This window comes from Cebus imitator, unplaced genomic scaffold (genome assembly GCF_001604975.1).
Source record: "Cebus imitator isolate Cc_AM_T3 unplaced genomic scaffold, Cebus_imitator-1.0 Scaffold311, whole genome shotgun sequence".
Lineage (NCBI taxonomy): Eukaryota > Metazoa > Chordata > Mammalia > Primates > Cebidae > Cebus > Cebus imitator.
In genome coordinates, this window is record NW_016107626.1 from 315681 (window position 1) to 335974 (window position 20294).

Consider the following 20294-nt stretch of genomic DNA (forward strand, 5'->3'; position numbering starts at 1 on the left):
CTGCCTTACCCTTGCTTAGAACAGCCTCCTTATTCATCTAGGCCCTCCTTGTTTTATGATGAAAGATTAAAAAATTAGAAAAAAAATGATGCTGGAAATTAGAGGTAAATTTACAAAGTACTTAACATGTGGTCAGGGCTATATGTGGGATATCTCATTTAGTCTTGACAGAAAACACTACATGACCATGAAGTGGATAGTCTTATAATTGCCCATTTGACAGCTATTGTACTGAAAACTGAGAAAGGTAAGGTCACCCACAGCTGGTACATGGTGGGGTCAGGATTTGAACTCAGGTCTTACTGATTCTAGAGCCTGAGCTGTTGCCTCCCAAAGCCCAGCTGCCATTATTTTGCCACCTCCCTAATTTCTCCAAATGGTGACATTTTCATGGGGAAGTGGGAATAGTTCTTCCCATTGGCATCCGTCAGTTCAACCATAGCTAAGTAATAAAAATGTGCGTTTTTCTCATAAGACACAACAACTTGTAATATGTTATTTGTAAGAGAAAAAGGCAGGAAATGACCAAATGTCCATCAATAGTGGACAAGCTAAACGAACTATGGTAAATCCAAACAGTAGGGTACTATACAGTTATTTTAAAAAATGTAATGAATATCTTCATATATTTATATGGAGTTACTTCCAGTATATATTGTTAAGTGACAAAGAAATCCCACAAGGTGTAGGATAGCATTAATAGTAGTGTACTTTTATGTAAGAGAGGGAAGAACATATATATATTACATTTTATATATTAAAAAGTTTCACTTTTTAAAATATATATTAGAATATATTATATATATTTATGTTTAATATATTTTTATGTAAATATATATAATTTATTTAAATAAATAATATTTAAAATATTAACATATTTAAAACATCAAATTTAAATATATATACACTTATAAATATATTTATATAAAGTTATATGTTATTTATACAAATATATAAATATATTTAATACAAATATATTTAATATAAATATAAATATATTTATATAAATAAATTATAATTTATATATAATATATAAATATATATTTATGTACAATAGATATGTATTTATATTTTACATATATAAATATATATTTATATACATAAAATATGTTTTATATATTGTATATATATTTTACATAAAAATACATAAAATGTATATTATATTTATATAATTTATATAAATATTTTTGTATATTTATAAAATTTATATTAAACATAATTTAAATATATATTAGAATATTTTTGAAAAATATATTTATATATAAAGAATTTATATAATATATAAAGAATTTATAGAAAATAATAAAAGAATAAAAAGATAAATCAAAAGATTAGTTAACATGGTTACCTAGATGCGGGGAGGAAATAAGGTAAAGGAGGCAGACATGAAAGAGGGACTTGTGAGAATACACCTCGTTTTATAGAATTGGCTTTGGAGCCCTGTACATATTTCACATAGTTAAACATAAAAATTTTTAAAAAGCAGCACTTAAAAATTGAAAAAAAATTGTGATAAGTGAATCTAGGTGAATGTCAAATTGGTGCTCAGTCACACACACAGAAAATTATTTCAAATAACTTTTAAACACAGTATTTGGACTGTTTCTCCTTAGGAGAATAATATCCTAGAGACCAAAGGAAGTAAGTTATGTTAATATCTTTAGGAACCAAAATTTTAAGTATAAAAGTAAAGATATATATACAAAACACAAAGATGTTAAATAAAGCTCTATAATCTTAAAATTTAAATAAAATATATCAGTATAAATTCATGAGTTACTTTTCTCTTTCTAAAACAACAACAGAAACCCCTGACATATTCTTTTTTTTTTTTTTTAACTTGTCACTGATAAAGCTCAGAAAATCTCTTGTGTGTTTCTTAACTCTGTCTATGGAAAAGTCCTGAAAATGACTAACTCAGTAGTGTTCAACAATCACATGTCCAGATTGTGGTCTCTAAATAACATTTTCCACAAAATAAATCAGAGGTCCATTGAGAAATAGCCAGTTCCAGGTCTGGGGCAGGTCCTATGCAAATTGGACATGGGAATTTTTGTTCTGCCAGAAAGGAAGAAAGCTGTGTACAAGATTAATGGGATCATGTTAAAAGGAGATAGGAGCTAACACCATAGGGGTTCCACTGGCCGAAGAGGGGTCAACTTGAACAAATCAATTATTGCCAAAGTATGCTAAAAAAAAGAAAAAAAAACTCTTTGGTTGCTCTTAAACATTGATAAGGCACTAACTGATTCTGAAAATTGATAAGCAAAGAAATAAGCATTTTCATTGCCTTTCTTGTGCCAACGTTTTTCGTGGTAAAAAGTTGATGAGGGAAAGTTCTTTGTAAAATAAATGAAGGAGGCCAGGTGTGGTGGCTCACAGTTGTAATTCCAGCATTTTGGGGGGCTGAGGTGAGCTGATCACTTGAGTCCAGGAGTTCTAGACCAGTCTGGGCTATATGGCAAAACCCCATCTCTACAAAAACTACAAAAATGAGCTGGGTGTGCTGGCATGCACCTGTAGTCCCAGTTACTCAGTAGGCTGAGGTAGGAGGATCACCTGAGGCCAGGAGGTCAAGGCTGTAGTGGGCTATGATTGCACCATTGCACTCCAGCCTGGTTTGGAATGAGCTGGAGTGAAAACAGAGTAAGACCCTGTTTCAAAAAACAAAAAGAAGGAATAATAGAATTATCACTATTTTGCTATCCCTAATGAAAAAACACATCTAGGCAACAATCCTTGATGCTGCTAAACCCATTAGCTACAAAGCCAATGGGGAGAATGGGGAGATCTAGGTGGGATGAACCAGGCTAACAGCTTTTAAACCCATTGATCAATCTTAGTGTCATTAGAAGTGAGGCATTCCAACATTATGCACCTCCTGATGGGATACAATGGTAAGTATGCAGCACCACCTGTATTCTTAAAGAAAAAACAACTGGAACTTGAATCTAGCTCTACTCTTTCTAGTGCTTACTACCAGTCTTCAGAAATACGGGGACTAGGAGAATAAGTGAAATGGCACCACAAGGAAGCAACAGCCAAATTCAGGATATGAGACTTTCTACAGGACAAATCACCGAAGGTGGGGAAGGAGAGCTCTCTAGATTTAAAAAAAAAAAAAAAAAAAGTAAGAGACATATCCAATCAAATGCAATATGTGGACCATGTCTGTGTCTTGATTTGAGGAAATTAAGTGTGGAAAGAAACTTTTGAGACAATTAGAAAAATGTTTATTTTCCTGGATGTTAGATAATATTGCTGATTTTGTTAGGTGTGATAGCTGCATTGTGGTTATGTAAAAAGTATCTTTAATTGATAGAGATGTAATCTAATCGTCATGAGCGTTAAAATAATACATTATCTGGTCAAGGCTTTTGGGCTTGGATGGCTGGGCGGTGCAGCCCAGTGTCCACCTGCAGCTGTCTTCTGTGTCAGTCCTCCACCCCGCCAAGGCTGTAGAGCTGGTCTTTGCAGGTAGCGGGACGCACCGAGGAGCCATGCGCCAGCCGTGCCATGGTCTATCTCACTACTCTCCTCTGCAAGGCCTACCATTGGGGGCCACTTAAACATCTGCCTTGCCCTGGGTGGCTGCACCAACCAGCCCTTCTACCACCTTGTGGCTGCTTACAAGTGTCCAGGGATGGTCGTTTCATAGAGCAGCTGGGCTGCTATGATCCATTGCCTAGGAGTCCTAGAGAAAAACTTGTCCTCAAACTGGACTGGATCCGTCATTGGATTGGCTGCAGGGCCCACCTCTTTAAGCCTATGGAAAAGCTTCTGGATCTTGCTGGGTTTTTCCCTCTGCATCCTGTGATAATCACAAATGCTGAGATACCATGAAGGAAACAGGCATGTGAAGTCATCTTAGCTTCTCAGAAAACAGACGCAGAGGCTACAGAAACACAAGTGAGCTGACTTTAGTGAGCATAGCAGTGGGAACAAGGTGAAGGTCCTGTTAAAACACTGTGCGAAGATCTTAATTTTGTTAGATTCGGAGGTCAATAAGTGGACTGTCCTGAGTCACCCTTGCTCTTCTGGCCCGACCTGTGCAGGGCCCAGGGAGAGATTTGTTCTTGGGTGGCACATGGCTGGGGCTAGGTACTAATTCGCTTTTTTGGACTTTGTCTTGTGAAAGACAGTGGCTGCAGGAGGATTGAACTTTTGAGATGGGCTCTGGGTCTCTTGGACAACTTTACAATCTGTTGGCTTCCAAGACTTAATGCTTCAAAGCCCCCAGACAGACTGCTCATGGCCCATCCAAATCTTCATGTTCGTTCCACAAGGGCAAGAACCAGTTACCTTTCTTATTGGTTTTGTAATTGGAGATTTATATTGCCTTGCCTAATACATGTGCTCAAATACAGAGGTAGATTTGTTGTGAAGATTGCTTTTTGGCTGTAATAACTTACCTTTTAAGAATGAGAAAGTGCTGGGCTTAAGGGAATTCAGAATGAATCAAGGTTGAACCATTCAAATGTGACTGCAGTTTCTGCATGCGTCATAGATGGGATCCTTCTGAGAATACTGGAATTGGGAATTATGATACCAAGCCTATTCAGCTGTGAACCTTATTCTTGTACTTTTCTTTCTTGCTGGCAATTTTATGGAGCAGGTCAAGAAAGCTGCTTTATGTTAGGATAAACACTATACCAATAATTTTGATGGCTTATGATGAGTGATACATTTTACTTCTTGTATCTTTTCCTTCCTACCTTGATGACAGTAATTTATAAGGGATCTGTATGGTTTGAATGTATTTGAATAATTTCAGTCTACTTTAGCTCTACTTTTTGATTTGACTCAAAGAACCACCCATTGGTCTCAAGTATTCCATGTGTTTTAAAAGCCTGAAGTCAGTGAGATGAAACTCAACATCAAGAATTTGAAGTAAAGTAACTTGAAACAATGTAAAGAAAAAATTGAGACAGTGGCTTATGTCTGTAATCTCAGCACTTTGGGAGGCTGAGGTGGAAGGATCACTTAAAGCCAGAGTTCGAGACCAGCCTGGGCAACCGGCAAGACCTTGCTTCTAAAAAATATTTTAAAAATTGGCTGAGCATGGTGGTGCTTGCCTGTAGTTCCAGCTACTTGGGAGGCTGAGGCAGTAACAGCACTTGAGCCCAGGAGGCCAACGCTGCAGTAAACGGTGATTGTGCCACTACACTCCAGCCTGGGCGACAAAGTAAGACCCTGTCTCCAAAAGAAGAAAAAGAAAACATTAGGTAGTTTGGCTAAAGCATAATAATTAATTTGATCTCCTGGTTTTCAAAAACTTGGATTGCGATAAAATGATATTTCAATGTGCTAAAAAAAAATAATACACTGTCTGGGATTTGCTATAGAGCAGTCCAGAAAAAAGTGGGTAGATAAATGAGATTGGCAAAATATTTTAAAAAATCACTGAAGCTGGGTGGTAGGTATGTGGGAATTTATTCTATTGTTTTCTCAACTTTGGCATATGCACGATTATTTCCTTAATAGGTTTTATTAAATTTTATTATTATTAGGATAATAAGATAAACTAAAATAGTGTTTTATAATTAGATAATTTGTGGCTCATTTTTATAGTTCCTTTTTTGCAGGTTTTGGTACACAGAAATGTTTGGTTTACTTTGCCCCAAGACTTGACCCAGATCTCACCGCCTCCCTGAAATGAAGCCTTCCTTGACTGCCCTTCTCAGAAAGAATCCCCCTGCTCTGAAGTTCCAGGAAGATCCTGGTCCTTGTGTGACAGTAGTGTGTATCCATTATAGCTTGGTGCAACTAGCTGGCTTTTCGTGCCCTGAATTCAAGACTTTTGGATCCAGCAGTCCTGGGTTTGACGCCTGACCCTGCTGCTTATTGCTTGTGTGATGTTAGAGATATTCCTTAGCATTGGTTCCTTCTCTGACAATGGACATGGGATAGCGCTTGTTGTCAAGGACAATGAATGGTAGGTGTCATCTCTTCGTCTGAAATGCCAAGGTTGGTGTCACGGGTTGCATTATGTTCCACAACTTCATATGTTGAAGCCCTAACCCCTAGTACCTTAGAATGTGCCTTTATTTGGAAATGAGACCACTGCAAATGAGCTAAGTTCAGATTATCCTGGAGTAGGGTGTGTCCTGATCCATATGACTGCCGTCAATGTGAGGGGGGAGGTTTGGACCCACTTAGGTGTACAGGGAAAATCCATGTGAACAGGAAGGCGGCTGTCCACAGCCACAGAGAGAGGCTTGGAGTGAATCCTTCCCTCATAGTCCTCAGAAGGAACTGACCCTGCCAATGCCTTGATTTTGGAGGCCTTGGTCTGGAGGCCTTTGAATGATGCGTTTCTACTGTTTCAGCTGCCCAGGTTGTGGAACTTTGTTATAGGAGACCTAGAAAACTCACAGAGACGGGGTCCCTGTCTTTGTGTTCCCTTCAGCACCTGCTTAGTGCCGTCTTCAGTTCCCAAAGGAAGGCCACAGCTGTTGTCATTGATGACTAGGAAGAGCTTCATAGCCGGGCTGCAAGCCCCTACTGCTGCTCTCCTGTATGGGGTTCTCAGCTTGGCCATTCCTTTTTTGTCTGCCAGTATTACTGATGCATTAGGTGAATCCCTCTCACCCTCCCTCCATGTGTGCACATACACACCACACATGTACTGTCATGCACATGTACACACACACCATGCCTATACTCTCACATGTGTACACATACACACCACTAATGCACTCTCACATGGACACACATATACATCATACATGTACTCACACATGTACACAATACTCACCATGCATGTACTCCCACACACGTACACACATAAACACCATGCATATACTCTCACATACACATCATATATATACTCTCACACACATGTGCACACACCATACAAGTGCTCTCACACACATACACATACACACCATACATGTATTTACACATGAACACATACCATGCATATACTCTCACACAGCCTCATCACACATGTACTGTCACACACATAAATACATACATACCATGCATGTAGTCATGTACACATGCAGACCATACATGTACTCATACACCACACATGCATGTGTACACACATGTACACGTACTCACCATGCATGTACTCACATACATGTACATACATACACACCATACTTATACTCACACATATGTCATACATACACTTGTACACACATACATGTGATTTTGTTTCTATTACTCTAGAGCAACACTCTTGAATTATTTGCTAGAATGCTCTTGACCTAGTAAAATATCAAGAAAGGCCAACAAGGCCTTACAAGTTGTAGAGAAATGACTTATTAATCAATTGACCTAAACAAAATTCTGTGAGCCCAGTTGTAAAATGTCTGGAAAGTTAGTTCCACGAGAGTTAATCCTGCGAAAAAATGAACTCCTGGATTCTAGAAATTGATGTTACAGAGCTTGGGCTGGTTGGGAGTGGAAGTCCCAGGAATGTCATCTCATGTGCTCCAGATAATTCCATTTCTCAAAGGGCCCTGACCCTGTGTCATTCATGGCTGTTCCCAGCCCTTAACGGGTGACTTTGACTTGGCAGAGTTCTTTGTGGCTTTGGCAGCAGTGGTTCTAACAAATTCAGCCTGGTGGTTTGACGGAGCTCCAGTTCCGGGTTGCATTATAACGTACTAACCTTGCAAATTTCTGGAGTGGCCTAACTAACTAAAGGCGCCACTCCTAACTATGATTGAGACCTCAAAAACAGGAAGGGGTGCAGACACCCAGCTCCAGGGTTATGGTGAAGGCATAGGGGCCACAATCTCATCCCTGAAAGTTTTGGGAGACCAGTTTATGTTACCTTGAAGAACTAGGGCTTTCTTGTAACTATGGAAACATAAATCTCAGCATTAAAGAGTCAGAGAGAAAACTGCTATTGTTGCCTTGACAACCCATAAAACCCCAAGTCTTTGTGGTTAGGAGTAGAGATAATGTGCCTTCAATCTTTTCAGTTAATTTACTTGTGGGAAGGAGAAGTGGAAGTGGGCTTGGGCACCTTCTGGAAGTAGCTGTTGCCCTGACTGGGGGTGTGTGGGTCTTCTCAGGCCCACCCTACTGAGTGGCTGGTGTCAAATTCTGCCTAATAAATGGCTGAGATGTCCTGGAGAGTCTGTACCAAAGGACTGACTCTCATGCTCCAAGGAGACCCTTGTTTCTTGACTCTGTATGTCCATAAATGGAATGACTTCCACTCCCGTATTGCAGAAGTGATCTGTTTTGAGCTGTTTTTGGAGGGGATATGGCTACCTGAAGGGAGCCAAAATCTTTTGTTACTGGGACAGATACTCAAAAGCCCTTTCCCCTCCAAGTTCCTGCCCCTCGCTTTTTGTAAGAAAGGCTGGGAATTTAAGCTGTGCAGCTTAGATGAAAGGAAGGGTTCTGAAAACATCACACACCTTCTGCACCTGAGGCACGGTCACCCTTGAACCTGCTGATAAATGCCTATGAACACTCACAGCTCCGGGCCACATTTGGGTTTCATTTCTACTTTCCATCAAGAGATTATTTTTTCTTCCTTAATATCTTCAGTGGATATTGTGCCTCAATGTGGCACAAAAATTTCTGAGTTGATGTCCAGATGAAATCTGCATGGAGGGTGTCCTCACGGCAATTCTGTGGGACCAGCAAGAGGCTTCCTGTTCTTCCCAGAGAACAATGACATCGCGCCTTCTTGAGGCTGAATTGCCAGCTGTCTTTGTTGGGGAAGATAGCAGCGATAAATGAAAGGAAAATTGGAGGAAAGCCGTTTTGAAAATCATTACATTGCCGAGTGTGGGATTTTGGATCCCTATTCGGTAGAGAGAACGTTGAGTAAAATGAGAAAACAACACACACAAAAATGCCTGTGACGTGACTGATGAGAGGAGCAGGTGGAGAGGTTCCTACCCACCCTACCCCGATCCTAGCCCTGTCTCCACAAGAGGTACCTTTCAACGGTTATCCAAAAGTAATACATTCATATAGAGAGAATGATGTGTTCAGAAACCTGGAGAAGGTAACCAAATGGCTGCTCCTCTTTGATGTGCTGAGGGTTTGTCTCCTAGCCTGACCCCGGCTTTCTCCCCATGATCTGAGAAAATGGCTTCCCATTCTCGGGGATATTTTGGGAAAGCTCAGTACGGAGAATTCGGGGTTACACAAATTTATCAATCCACAAACTCCTCATTAAAACGCCAAAGGAGGCTTTCAAGGAAGATTTCACTGATTCAGCAGTTATTGGCTGCAACCTGCTCTGTTGGAAACACAATGCTGGAGATGTGGCCGGCGACGACGCAGGTCCCCATCCTAGGGGAGCTTCAGCGTGGAAAATAAATATCTTGACTGCACTACAACAGTGATTTAATTCCCAAATGTGGACACTTCACAAATGTATTGTAAGATGTGAAGTATACCTGTATCACAGAACAAACAAGAAGAAGCCAGCGAAGCTTGTGGTGCCACAGAGCTTTAAACTAGATTAAAAGCAATTATTTACTGAAATAGCCAATATCACACTCCCTGACCTACAAGGTGCCCGGGCCTCCTTTTCTTCTATCAGTTCAATTTCTTTATATTAAATGTGGACAAACGTGGAGCATTGTCATGGAAAATCAGCACACTTGTGAATTAGAAAATGATCCGAAAGTGATGAAAGTGCAGGCGATGAATCAATTTTGACATACTGCTTTCCTGTTGACTTTGTAGCCACTGAATTTGAAGCTGATCTGAAGTATATTTCATAAAAAGCTTCTTTGCTAATAAAGATCAGACGAGGATTTCTCTTATTAAGTCTTGGATAACAAGGGAAGCTGTGCATGGGTTATTCTGGGTGATTTCTAATGCTGTTTGTCACACATGAGTGAGATTACATAAATTAATCATCACTGCCCTGGATGCATTTTGTAAGTTACCTTAAAAACTCATTTAAAAAAAGTATGCAGAACGTCTCATCCATCATTGCCATCTGTGGCTTTTTCCATCTGTGGCCTGTCATGACTTCATACTATGATATTCTTTTTTGCTTCTGTTTAAGACAACTACCTTTAAAAAATGAGTTTTCAAACTGGAGATTAGGGAATTGATTATGTGGTGACATAGTGCTCCTTACATTTCAAGAAGTGGGAGGAAAGCGGGAATTTTAAAGTGGATGAATCACCGGGGGATTAGAGAGGGAGCCACAGCACCTGGAGATGGAAGCGTTTGTAGTGGATTGCATGGCTTCTTCTGAAACACTCGTGTTTCCGCTCTTTAAAGGTCAAATGGTGGAGAATAACTTACTTAGCTGACGCACAGAGAGCAAGGAGTGGGACAATGGGTGACAGGGTGCAGACCGGCACAGCAAGGAGTGGGACAATGGGTGACAGGCTGCAGACCGGTACAGCAAGGAGTGGGACAATGGGTGACAGGGTGCAGACCGGTACAGGAGCAGGCTGATCTTCCTCTGAGAAATGGGTTAACCTTCTCCTTGCCTTAAGGGGAACACTAGGTAGAGGAAGTCTCAGACTCTGGCTCAGTCCTTTCTGGGTCTTTTCCTGCTGAAGCCTAGTGGAATAGAATGGTTTTCAAGTTCCCAAATGGAAATGTCATGTTGTCCAAGAAGGTGTTATGTACGAGACATTTCTTTTTCACAACTAGTCATTCCCTAGTTTGTTTTCTGAGAGCCCACTAGATCCTGGGTAAAACTGTAGATGCTGGGTCTCTGTGATGGGGCCAAGACATTCTAGGAATGAAGGTATTTGGAACAATATTGCTGCTGATCAGAGGGTCAGAGGGTGCCAACATCACTGAAACACTGATCTGGCCACATTGGAACGAGCCTATTTAAGCCTGACCTCACTTTCTCAAGTTCTTAAATTCCTCTTGACAACAAGCCAGTCTGGGTTGAGTTCTGTCACCACCAAAAAGATCTTGGGGAACAGGAAGCTAACTGGTTAAGTGAGAGAAGCTCCTGGCATATGGTTAGGACACATTTGAGGGTCACTGTCTTAATTCCCCAGGGGCCGTGACCCTTCACCTTTCACCATTCTGGAACACAGCTTCCTTCACCAGCCTCAGGAAAGAAGCAGGCCCCTGCAGCAAAGTGGAAAGCTGCTCCTGCCTTCCTGGTCTAGGGTCAGGACACCTGAAAGTTCTAGCTTTTGTTTTTAAAAATAGTTTTGATTGAATCCTGAAATTTTCCAGGGGTTCACAGTTGTAAGAGGTTTTACCTGATAAGAAATCACTCCATTTCTCATGCTAAAGAAGTGACTGCTGGCGCATAGTGGATTCTTGTTTCTCGGCAAGCGGTGGCTGGGAGAGGACTGCATAGTCATCTGTTGTTTTTGGCTGTCTAGCACTCAACGTCCCTTTTTCTGGTGACAGCAGCTCTCTTTTCCCCTGGGGACCCATGTTATTCTCAGTCTGAGGTTCAGGTGGACTGACCAACATGCACAGATGGAAGCCGTGCTGCAGCTCATACTTGCCTGGGCCCGAGGAGGAGGAGCACTTTCCGGAGGGAGCAGGGAGAGGTTTGAGAACTCTGAGGGTTCCATCCCATCTCTGTTAATATTGCCTCTTGGCTGTTGAGGCTCCGTTCACAGGTATGTAGTGCCTGAATGTTTCTGCAACAAATGTGGAGGGGTGATGTGATAGATTATTTGTAAAAATGGCCACAGTTCTCCCTCCCTCTGCTTATTCTCTTCCCAATGTGACTTTTCAGCCATCCTTTCCACCCCCATCAGGAAGTGAGGTCCGCTTCTTTACCCCTTGAATCCAGCCTTTCTGGCTTGGGGCTTGCTTTGGCCAATGGAATATGGTGGAAGTGATGCTGAGCTTGTCCCAAGCCCAGGCCTCTAGTGCCCTCGTGGCTTCTGTCCGCTCACACTCTCCCTCCTTTGTCCTTGCCTCAGCGGCTTACTGCCTCTGTGTGGAAAAGCCTGGTATAGCGTAGTGAAGAATGGGAATCAGGTGGAGAGCCTGATTGTCCTGGATGAGACCCTCTTGATCCAGCCTGCAGCCAGATGCCCCCCAAACACGTGATGGAGCTCAGTCAGGTGAGCATGAGTGAGCCCAGCTGAGACCAGAAGAACCACTCAGCTGACCTCTACAGCAATGGTAAATGCTTATCAGATTAAGCCACTAACTTCTGGGGTTATTGTTACACAGCAAAAGCTAACTGTTACAGACGTCATCAGTTAGGCTTATTAGGTACTAAATTGGTGGCTGCGGTAAAAAGTTGTCTAAACATAATTTAACTCCACACATCCCAGGAAGCTTTGGAAGGTCACTGACTTTGAAAGGTATTCTTGTTGCCATGGATACCCCCATTGAGACATTAGAGCGCAAAGAGAGAAACCTAGTGTTGCCTTGACAACAGGTTTGCAAATCTGAGTCTGGTAAGGCAAAAGACTACAAAGAATAGGAAGAATCAGGTGGAGGGTGAAATTAGCCTAAAGAAGCTTTACGTCTCCCGGCAAAACAACAACTTGCCTCCATGCAGTTGAGGGTCTGTTAGAAGCACTGCCTGAATGGGGAGCTATAAAGTGATCAACAGGAAGCTCTTCTGTCTTCATGGCCCATCTCCACAGCAGGAGAAAAGTCGCACAGCTAGGGAGCAGCATGAGCCACTGTCACTAAGTGCTTCCTTTAAGAGTTCACAATTTGCTCTCAGCCAAGCTTCATTCCAAGAATTAGAGTTTGCTCAAGCTGGAAGGGGTCTAAACAGCATCGAGTCCCTTACTCATTCTCTCCATCAGCTGGAAGGGAAGCTGAGGTCCAGAGAGGGAAGGGGGCTGCTCAGTCAGATGTACCATTAGGATTTTAGTTTGGTCTAGTGGGTAAGCACTCAGGCCCCGGAGTCAGACAGACCTGGGTACAAGTCCTAGTGACACTGTTTACTAGCTGTGTGACATTCTGCAAGTCAGCTGACCTTATAAACTCTGTAAGATGAGGATCTCACTAATGTCAGCCTCAGAGGGTGGTGAGGACTCAGTGAGCTAATGCATGAAAAGCACTTAGCACAGTTTCAACCTGCAATGAGCTTGTAATAAATGGCTTATTATTCTTTTTACTATGATCATGTCACTCTGCTGTACTCTTCAGACTCATCAAGGAGGTCCAACTGGATCCAGAATCTCCCTCAAGAGGCTTGGAGGTCCATTTTCAGATGCCCTGTGTCATTTTCTGTATCGTACAATTGGACGTCATAGTTTCTAATTTTCAAAGCTGTTGCGTTTTCTATTTCCTCTTCCCAGCAGCCTGGCTGGGCAGGCAGGAGGGGCAACACTAGCATATATATATTTTTTTACTTTGTCATGGAGGAAATTGAACCCCAGGGAGGCTTGATGATCTGCCCAAGGTCCCTGGGAAGTTTCCAGCCATTCTAGGGCGAAAGCTCCGCTCCCTCGACTGCATCTCCTCCCCACCCCCATGTAGCTGCCCCCACAGAATGGCGCATCCACACAGATGGCCCAGATGTTGGGTTTAAGGGATAGAGAGAGGAAGTTTGGGACATCTGTTTACGAGAGAAAATCGTCAGCTGTGTGTGGAAATCTTATGCATAGCAAATAAATGATAGGCAAATACCCACTTGCATATTCAGAGGCACATTTCAGATGGGAACATCCTGTCTCACCAGAACAACCCCGGCAGAGAAGTTCTGTCGGGGGTGGAGGACTTTCTCCAGGCCTTTGTTTTTGTGTAGTCTCTGTGCGTGGCCTGGTGTGATGAGGTGGGTTGTGCTCAGAAGTCTAAGGAGGCCACCCCAACCCTGATAGGAAAGAGGAGCCAGCAGACAGCAGCACCGGGGGTCATTGTGGACCCCCAAATGGGGAAGGGTAGGGGTATAGATAAAGTCAGCAGCCTTGTCTGTATTTGACAAGCAGGGCAAGGAGGAAGAAGGCTCAAGGAGAGTGGTGTGGAAGTGACTCGATGACAAGGTCTGTGCAGGTGAGGGGAGTGGGCTACCCGTTAATTTCCAGGAGTATGGGTGGTCTTCCAGGCCAGTCCACACACCTGCTAAGGGATCATCTTGCTTCCTGATAAATGTCTCTAATCAGGGCATTTGCTTTACAGCAGCATTTCTGGGCTCCAATCAGGCATCTCATTCACAGAACATAAACCAGATTAAGACGCTCTGTGAAGCATATTTGAAGTGAGTGCCAGTTGAAAGGATATTAAAGTTTTGACTTCAAACTAGCTTAGCCAGGGCATAGGGAGCAGGCAACACAGGTCTTTCTCCTGCCAGGAGAGCCTTTACCATTCTCCGTGAAGGTCAGTGTTGTTGGTTCAGGTGTGGGGAGCAAGGAGAGGGGTGGCCTCGTATGCAAAATAATCTGTGTTGGTGGCAGTATCAGGTGATCCTCCAGCCACTCAGGAAAAATAAACTCTCCTCCTATGGCTGTTTCTTTTCCCTAGGTCCTGAGTGGGAGGAGGACACTGGGCTGCCTGTTTGTATTCTCTAAGTCTAGCCTCCAGGGTCATTCCTCAGGCCCCATTGCCAAAGAAAAATGGTGGCTGTGTTGGTGGCCTCATCTAGCCTCATGTTACTGTAGGCTGGCTGGAAGCACAGCTGGGTCCAGATTCTGATTTTGAATAAAATTATCACCTCTTTTGTCCCTTGGCAACATCCCCCAGTGCCACGTAGGGTTTGTTTTTGTGTACCCAATTCGCCATCTGTCTCAGGATTAGCAATCCAAGTTCTGAGATCATTTGGGCTTCACAAGCATGATTAGCTGTTGATCTGGCTTCTGTTGACCCTAAACTCCAGGTCTGGGGATTACAGATGCACCTAAGCAGGCTGTGCAGTGGGGTCAGACGCCTCCATGTGTGCACCATGTCTAAGGTCGCTGCTGTCTGTTGCTGGGCTAACCACCCCAACACAGAGGAGGTCACGCAAGGGGACGCAGAGCTTGTAGTTGGAAAACAGGGGTGCTTGTCAGGTTACCTCTCTGAACCTCAGCTCTCTCTTGCGTAAGGGGCTGGCCTCTTTGAGAGCCTCAGTGTGGACTATAATGGCTCTTACTGCAGTGGCTGAGGCAACCTACCACTCCTCATCCTTGCTGGTGGAACCTCTAGTTGGCTTAGGTATCCACCCTCCTCCACGTTGGGAGTATCTTTGGAATGAGGATCACATCCCCGTGCAGGGTGTCAAGTGTGATTAGAGCCAATCAGTTCTGGCAGTCGCATTCCTTAGACCAGGGCTCCATTTGGAGTGAGCAAGTATTTTAGGCCTGGCTAGTGAGGCACAAGATAATTCCTGCTGGGAGCTGCTAAAAAAAAATTTCCTTAAAAAGAGGCTCAAAGAAGAGAGATGTCTCTTTTCTTTGGCTGGACATTATTAGGACTAGATGTGATGCCTGTGACTACATGAACCATCTTGTGACTGTGACAGCCTGGGGACAGAGCTTGTACCCTAGGAATGCAAGATCAGGAAGATATTAATAGAAAGAACCTGGGTCACTGCTAGGAACTGTGGCTTCCGCATGCTTGCCATCCCTGGCCCCACCCTTCTGTAGAACGTCTTGGTATATGAAATAATACAGAGTCCTTATTGTTTCAGCCATTCGGAAGTGCTGGCTTCTGTGACTTGCAGATCATTGCACCCCAAATACCTTGCTCCTCCAAGTGGCCCTGGCATTGTCACCATGGGGAGCTTGTGGGAAACACAAACTCTGAGGCTTCCCCCCAGACCTGCAGCACCACCCGCTATTCCTTAGTGAGATCCCCAGGTACTCTGTGTGCATACGGAAGTCTGAGAAGCTTTGCCCCGATGCATGTACTTTTTGTTTAACATGCTCTGTTGAGGAGGACTTGGGTTTTGACAGTAATGGGTTCAATCTTTTTCCCAAGACAGAGTTGGAGGTGTTAGCTATGTAGATTTTGAAATCTCAGCTATGTCAAGGAATTGGGGAAAAGCCCGGGAAGGAAGGTGGAGGGCCTAGCTGGTCTCTTAAATAATATTATGAGAGTTGTTTATTAGTTTCTGCTTTACCCAACCATTTTTCATTGACTTGTGTTTGGGTACCACATTGATTTTAATCTAAAGCCGTGAATACAGTAAAATCTCATTAATTCAGGCCTCACCAATTTTGAAGTGATAATTTAAATTGAGGCCGGGCTGGCTGGCTGGCATGAGAGCAGGATTGAGAGCAAACTGTTCTTAAGGACTTGGGCTCCCCGGGTGGGTGCAACGAGGTGCTTCCAATTATAAATGAGCCTTGATGTGTTCGAGTTCGGCAGGAATCACACTTGGAAATCAATCCGTCAACAAAGAGTTATTGAGTGTCCCTTATGCACACATTGCCGGGTGGCAAAACCCACTTGGTTAGAGGTTACTTTTAATCATTACCCATGCTGGAAGTAACAGATTTCTCTAGGAAATGCTGTTTCTTCAGCAGCTGGTGTTCCGGGGTTCCACCTTCCCCGTGTGTGCCAGAGCACTTTGCTCTTGAACAGCCCTGTCTCTCTCCCCTGGTGTCAATTCCCCTTAACCCTCCAAGGTGTTTACAGCATGCTGCTAACACTTGGATTATAAAATAATATAACTAATTCTTGGATTGTAAAATAATATAAAGTCCCTATTGTTTTAACCATTCAGAAGTGCTGCTTCTGTGACTTGCAGCTTAGTGTACCCTAAATACCTTGCTCCTCTAAGTGGTCCCAGCAGCGTCACAGTGGGGAGCTTGTGGGAAATGCAGACTCTGAGGCTCTTTCCTGGTGATGTTGGAAGCTGCTGGTAATGGGATTAACCGAAATTTGAGTCCCAAATCTGGAAAATGCCCAAACTCACTTGTGCCTTTGGTGTTTAATGGATATTCTGAATAGTTCTCATGTGGGAGGTCCGGGAGTTGGGGGCAGTTTTCTAGTCTCTGCTTTCAGGACTCAGTAACTAGCATCTGGGTGGGGCTCTTGGGGCCCTGACATTTTCTGCCATTGGGACTTTGACAATGGCTGAGTTCTGTGAGACCCCGTTTCCTGATCTGAAAGGAGAGCTGGTAATCCTCTTATCACAGCTGGTTCTGAGGCCCGAGTAAACGGGCATGGAAGTGTGTGGTGCATGGTAGGCGCTCAGTAAATGTGAGACGTTTCTGAATCCATCTCCCCTTGAAACACTCTTTTGTGGGCAAGGTTGAAGGAAATGCTAGACTCCCAGCATTCACCTTCCAGCATCCCATCTTGCGACCGCTTCTTGGGTTGGGGTTGGAAAAGGCATCCCCTCTGCCCTTTCCTTTCATATGTTTGAAAACAGCTCATGGTCATCAATGCCCCGAGTCAGCGTTTCTGTACTTCACGTTCTCCCCCAGCTAGCATCCTGTTGTCCTCGGAGGGCAGGAACCACACTCCTAATAAAGGCAGTGATTCCTACTAATAGTTGGCTTCCGCACTGAAAATGGGGTTCTGGTCCAGGTGTGTTAGCCTTCATGTCTGTCAGTTCAGGGGTCCTTGGGAGCACTCCATAAGGCAGGTATTATCACCTCTCATTTGACAGACAGGAGACGGAGTTCCTTGCTCACTGATACATGCCAGTGTGTCTGGCTCCAGAAGCCTTGGCTTCGAGGTGTTTCTTGCTGCCCACTCTGCCCTGCACCCCATGGTGGTCCTTACCTATGTGTTTTCCACTCTACAGACCCCAGCCTCATGCAGGTGTCCTTCTGAGCACCGGAGTCCTTAAAGGGGGGCCTGGGCTAGAGCAAGGAGGCCTTCTCCTTGGCACATTTTTAGGGGAGTAAGGGGTTGAGTGGGTGATGGGTGCAGCCCCAGGGGGGTGTGGAGTGGCACCTGCAGGCCTGGCAGGGACGGCCTTGTAGAGCCCTTGTCTCCAGGGCGTGAGACAGATTTATCTCCATCCATCCAGGTATGGCCAGATCTTTAGAGTGCTGTGATTCTTTGTGCCTCATTAAATTGCTCTCTTCTTCTTAAAATGGAAGCTGTTTTCATTGTACTTTTTTGATTATAAAAATGATACACGATCACTGTAAAGAATTCAAAGCACACAGGAAAGCATAAAGATAAAAATGAAAATCCCTCCAGTTCCCTCCACATAGGGATAATGTTCCAGATGCCTCTTCTCTGGTGTCTCACTGTGCACAGCACACATACAGTCCATTGTATGAGAAATTTCACATAAGTGGGAATGTTGTCCTGTGCTGTTCTGTAACTTGCTATTTTTTCTGCACAGTAATATGATAGGGCCATCTTTGTAAGTGAAAAAAGAAACATAGCATTCCATTGGCATTTTAAATGTCTGCCTTGCGTTTCTCTGATGTCCCATGGTTTAGTTGCTCAAGCTTCTTCTTATTGGAGGTCTAACTCCCTCTCTTGCTTTTCTTTGGCCATTGTCTGACTTCAGTAAACTGCCTTGTACATACCTATTGTGAATGTGTCTGATTATGTTGTCAGGGAAAAATTTTCTAGATGATTAATCGCTGTGTCCATATTGCCAAGCTGGTGTCCAGAAACTTTAGTATTTTACATGTCCGTCAAAAGGGCTGGGCAAGCCTGTTCTCTGCAACTGTGCCAAGCCCACCTTTGGCAATAACTCATCTCCTTGTCAGTCTGGTAGATAAAAAGTGACATCTCATTTTCACCTGTGTTTCTTTTGGTGGTCAGAGAGGTGTAATATCTCTTCATATGCTCCCTGGACATTGGCATGTCTTCTGGAAATGTCTTTGCCCATTTATTTTTTCAATTGGGCTCCTTATCTTTTTTATACGTTTTTGTAATCACTAGATTGCTAAACTGGTGAATTAAGTTGAATCCTCTGCAAACCTTCAACTTCATCTCAAGCACCCCTTAGCTGGAAGAAGATGAGCCAGTCAGGGCTGAAGGCTGCTTCTCCAGCCTTACCAACCTGGGTGAGCCATGCCAAGAGCAAGCTGAGTCAAGGCTCTGCCCTGCTGAGGCTCCAAAGGCCTGACAGTGGCTCCTTACACTGCTGACCACAGCTGGAAGCTTCTCAACTGACCTGATAGGGCCTATTCAACTTCTGGTCCTGCATGACTTCCTTAGGGTTACTTTGGGCAGTTGCTATGCGTGTTTTTCCAGTAGGGAAACACACTTCTCCTGTCAAGTTCTTACCCAAAGTCAATTTTTGTGATAATTTAAAGCAATGTATGCAAATGCAGGTCTGTCTGTAGGCACCACCATGCAGAACCAGATGGCCGTGCCCATGGGCAGACCAAGTGGCCCCATGTGTGCCTTGATTTGACAGTTGCCAAGGAGGAAAAGGGAACAGAAGGCATGGATTTTGGGTTATAAGTACAGGGCTGGTTACACAGCAAGCAGCAGATAGAGGCTGGTTGACCAAGTGAGGAAGAAGCATGTGCTGGAGTCCAGGAGTAGGAGACTCGAGAGCCCATCTCCCTACATTTTGTCATTTTCCATCTTGGAAACAGACACTCAGAGAGGGGAGGCAGCTCGGCTGCAAGGACGAACTCTGGAATGACAGTGCATGCCTCCCTGTCCCCCTGCTCCTTTAGGCTCTGCTTGACTTCCATGCTGTTCCCTCTCAGGTCCCAGAGAAGAGCGCGTCATTGCCAACAAGTGTGGGTCACTGGTCACCAGTGCCATGGACTGAGACGATGATAAGCACATGCCTTCTGGGCTTGACCCACATGCCACTGGTCTTCTGGGCCCTGATTCGGGGACACATCACAGCTCAGATGCTCCTCCTTGGTTCCCAGTAGATGGCTTGGGCATGTTTCTGGGTCAGCTCCTTGCTGGCTTCTCAGTGGCATTGAGGACTGCCTCAGAACCTTCTAATGTGGACCATCATGCCCAGAATCTTGTTGAATGGTGGACACAGAGCAGTGGCTGTAGCAGTCAGCAGATCTCTTCCCTTCCTGCCCCAACTCCCTACCACAGAGGCCCAGAGCACTCCCTCACTCCACGGTGATCTTATGTCCTTGTTCACTCATTTTCTTGCCTCTTGTCTGTATTTCCATATGGGGACTGTGCCATCCTGCTCAGCATTGTCACCCAGCACCAAGGACAGTGCCTGACACATAGAAGAAGGCCAATGATTGCTGAATAAATGAGGAAGTAGGAGACTGAAGGGAAAACAGCTGCCTAGGGCTTTCTTTATCTGCTTTTTTCTCTTTCGGCCATTAAGCAGATGGAAATTGTGGGCTTTCTCTTCAATCTACTCTGAGAAGCTACCAGTGAGACACTGGACCTCTCAGAAACCTGAGAAGGACAAGAGAAACCCAGGGGTCCCACCACAGGCCAAACCAGAAGGCATGTGTTTATCATTGTCTTGGTCCAAGACGCTGTCCTCTTGTGCTTGGCTCACCATAGACTGGCTGTGTGGCCCTTCTGTTCCCAATCTCTGTGCTCATCTGGGATGGGAGCAT

General features: G+C 43.9%; 1 pseudogene; it reads left to right on the forward strand.

Annotated features, from left to right (window-relative positions):
• Nucleotides 1-3516: 3516 nt before the first annotated feature.
• Nucleotides 3517-19519, forward strand: LOC108285972 (annotated as a pseudogene).
• The last annotated feature ends 775 nt before the right edge of the window (nt 19520-20294 follow it).